The sequence below is a fragment of the Triticum urartu genome, chromosome 3 (assembly GCF_003073215.2).
Source record: "Triticum urartu cultivar G1812 chromosome 3, Tu2.1, whole genome shotgun sequence".
Classification (NCBI taxonomy): domain Eukaryota; kingdom Viridiplantae; phylum Streptophyta; class Magnoliopsida; order Poales; family Poaceae; genus Triticum; species Triticum urartu.
The window spans coordinates 47593263-47596867 of record NC_053024.1 but is presented as its reverse complement, the minus strand read 5'-3'; the positions used below and the strand labels follow the sequence as shown (position 1 = coordinate 47596867).

Sequence of the window (3605 nt, the reverse complement as noted above, 5' to 3'; positions counted from 1 at the left end):
GCAAGAAAGGATTTCCGGATGTTTTATCCGGTATCCATGCCTAGCACTCGAACCTCGTGCTCACTTACACTGTGATGTCTGGTGTATGGCTACATGATAAAATCGCGTCCGAGTACGAGGTGGCAGGCATCACCTTGCACAACCTCATCTCCGCAACATGTCATTTGTTTCTCGCGTTGCAACACACGGGCACTTTGCTAATATACTCCAACAAAATATAATATAGTGGTCTTGAAGCACAAACATACCATTACTAGTCCAGTGGAAACAATCCATACACCAGTTGCCATTGAGCCTTCCATAAGTTGTGACATGTTCTTTTACTGTTTCTTTTGTGTTGTGCAACAAAGGAACGCGTACACCAGCAGGAAGCACGCCGACTAAAGGATGAGTGTCTAAAAGCTCGCTAACACTTGGCATTTTCACTAATGGTGGATTCCTCTTAAGCTTCTTCAAGTCTGTCTGAGAAGTGAAGAACTAGCATATTTGTTTTGATTTCTGAAAAACCACAAAGTCACTAATCTTTACTTGGGAACAATGAAAGACAAGTCAAACACTCTCACTACTTGCAAAGCATCGTCCAGAACACAAAGCAGCTGGAAAAAATGTGAACGGTTTCAGAATCCAGGCATTTTCACCAATGAGGAATTCCTTATATTTTTATTCATATAATGAGGTTTTTCTACGTTTGTGCAGAAATATGGTATAAAGTATCTCTATAAAGTATTGTGAAGCTTTATAAATCTATGGATTGTTTGGATCAAGGGAGTTCCACAACAATTTCGCACAAAACCAAACAATAATCCACAAAAATTCTTAGAACATCCTTTCCGTTCCAAAATCGCTAACCATTTTACAGCTATTTTTTTGTTTATTCTAAAGAACTCATTTACTTCCATCCAAATATACTTACCACACAATCAGAAAGTAAATGTTGCACAGATTCATCTGTAATTTGCACGTCTAGCGCCCAAAAACTGAATAACATGCACATCAAAGTACTAGCAAATACACAAAACTTCCTAGTCAGTATTGTTTTACAACAATGGAAGACAAGTACTACAGATATGCTCAATAATGGGCGCATATGCCTGCACACAGCTTTACTTCAACACCACGTGATGCACTTTGCTCATTCATGGACCTTGGCCTGGAAGTATGACATGCAGCTATACATCTTCTTGGTTACCTTCCCTTGCATGTTGTCGACATACTGATAGAATGCACACCTCCAGGTCTCGCTGTAAAACCAGAACATGCCGCAGTACAGCCAGAACCCAAAGATGAACCCAGAAGCCACAAAGCAATACAGCCACAATGCCTCCCTGCTGTCTTCAGGCCGGCTCATTCCGCTTTGCGTCGATGTCGACGAGTCTACACAGCCCTCCAAGGGGAAACCACATAACCCTGGATTTTTGCTGTATATGGATGGATCTGGGAGCGTTCGCAGCTGATCGCTCATAGGTATCAACCCCGATAAATTATTACTCGAGAAGTTCAGAGCGGTTATGCTCTTCAAACCTGCAAAGCTTGGAGGAATTTCTCCCGAGAGTCGGTTCAGAGAAAGGTCCAAGGATTCCAGCAGTACTAGATTGCCAATGTCTTCGGGAATGCAGCCTAACAAATGATTTCCTGATAAGTTCAGATACCTCAGTCCAAGAAGGGTTGTGAGCCCCTTTGGAATCTCTTGTGAAAGAGAGTTGCCAGATAAGTCGATACCCACAATACCTACCTTTAGGATTGGGAAACCATGATCCACACCTTTCCAAACTATTTGAATATGCCCAGTAGATATCTGAAATAATAGAATACTGTCCCAGACAATGTCTTCTGCATCATGTACCATGCCAGTAAAATTGGTAAAGTCGTGGAACGGGTCCAATGAAGTTGTTTTTTGACAAGTCCAATACATGGAGTTGCCGGAATTGTAATATCTGGTGGGGTATGATTCCATCAAACATATTTGATGACAATCGAAGAACAATGAGATTTGGCAAGCTCTTGCTTACCCAAGAAGGTATTCTACCTGAGAAATTATTCCCTCCAAGATCTAGAGTGATAAGGTTTTTGCATTTCCTAAGACCCAAAGGAAAGGTTCCTTTGAAATGGTTATTGGCTAGGCGTAAACAGACAAGATTATCGTTGCAAGTCTTCCAAAAGGGAACTACACCACTGAAAGAATTGCTAGAAAGATCCATGTATCCCAAACTTGGCATGTCCCACAAACACTTGGAGAGACCTCCATCTAATAAATTGTTTGATAGGTCTAGGAAGCTTAAATAAGTACAGTTACAAATGAATACCTTGCCCCCATCTGTCAGAAGCGTGCCATACAACTGATTTTGACTCAAAGCCATCATTTGAAGCTGCCATGGATGCTCGCCAACACAGTCCTTTATATCTGCAACAATGTTGTTTGCCGTGAAGTCAACAGACATCAGGGATGTGCAGTTTTGGAAGGTCTGGTGGTGAATGCCCATGAATCCATTGGACCTAGCACTGACAATACTCAGACGTCTTCCTACGCAAATGGATGATGGGAACAGCCCGGAGAAGTTGTTCCTTTCAATATCAACTGTATCCAGGAGGCTGCTATTCCCAAGCTCAGAGACGATGTGGCCTCCTAGCTGGTTTTCTGACAGAACCAATTCCTGGAGTGACACCAAATTAGAGATGGTGCCTGGTAGCTGCCCTTCTAAATAGTTAGACGGTAAGTACATGGTGTTTAGTTCTGTCATGTTTCCAATCTCAAGTGGGATGCTCCCTGTCAGATTGTTATTTTGCATGCTGAGCATGCTGAGCTTCACGAGCATCCCAATTGTTGGTGGTATTGACCCGGTCAAAGTAACCGAGTCAAGATAGAGCTCCTCCAGGTTCGTCAAGTTACCAATCTCTTCAGGTAGATTGCTATGAGCCCCAGGCGTAATAGATACAGTTCAGAAAGGAGCTTCAGCTGTCCAATGCTGTGCGGAATGGCACCCCTCAATGACAGATTATCGAAGATATGCAACCGGGCCAAGCTCGTCAGGTTGCCAATCCCTGCTGGAATTGTACCATATAGACCATTGCTGCTCAAGGTGAGATTCTTCAGGTGGGGAAAAGCCGAGAAGTCGAACCTGTCAAGTGTGCCGTTCAAACTTGCCTCCATAAAATGGAGCCCTGTCATGTGCCCAGCCGAGTTGCAAGTGATGTGCGTCCACTTGCAAAGGCTGGTGGAGTTGGCCAACGACCATGATCCAAGGGAGTCATCCGCACTGACCAAGCTAGCCTTCCAATTCACTAGCGCTTCAGCTTCACGCCGGATGCCTGCTCTCACCGTCACCGGCGCGGCAGCACATAGTAGCAGACAGGTGCAAGAGAGCAGGAAGAGGCCTACGGGGTGGAGTTTCATAGTGGCTTTGGCTTCGGTATGGGTGGTGCTTCCCTGGTGCAGAGGATATAAAACCTTGGGATGAGCCAGCCAGCCGGCCGGCCGGCCGGCCGGACATTACAGTGGTGGTAGGGACCTCGTAGCTTACAAATGGCACATTATGAAGTGCTGTTAATTTAGATTAAGGAGAAGCTACGCGCTACTATTTTATAGAATCCTCATGAGAATAGGAAAT

At 44.3% G+C, this 3605-nt stretch overlaps 1 pseudogene; it reads right to left on the bottom strand.

The window, feature by feature from the left end:
• Window positions 1-1132: 1132 nt before the first annotated feature.
• LOC125546623 lies at window positions 1133-3391 on the bottom strand (annotated as a pseudogene).
• Window positions 3392-3605: the final 214 nt, after the last annotated feature.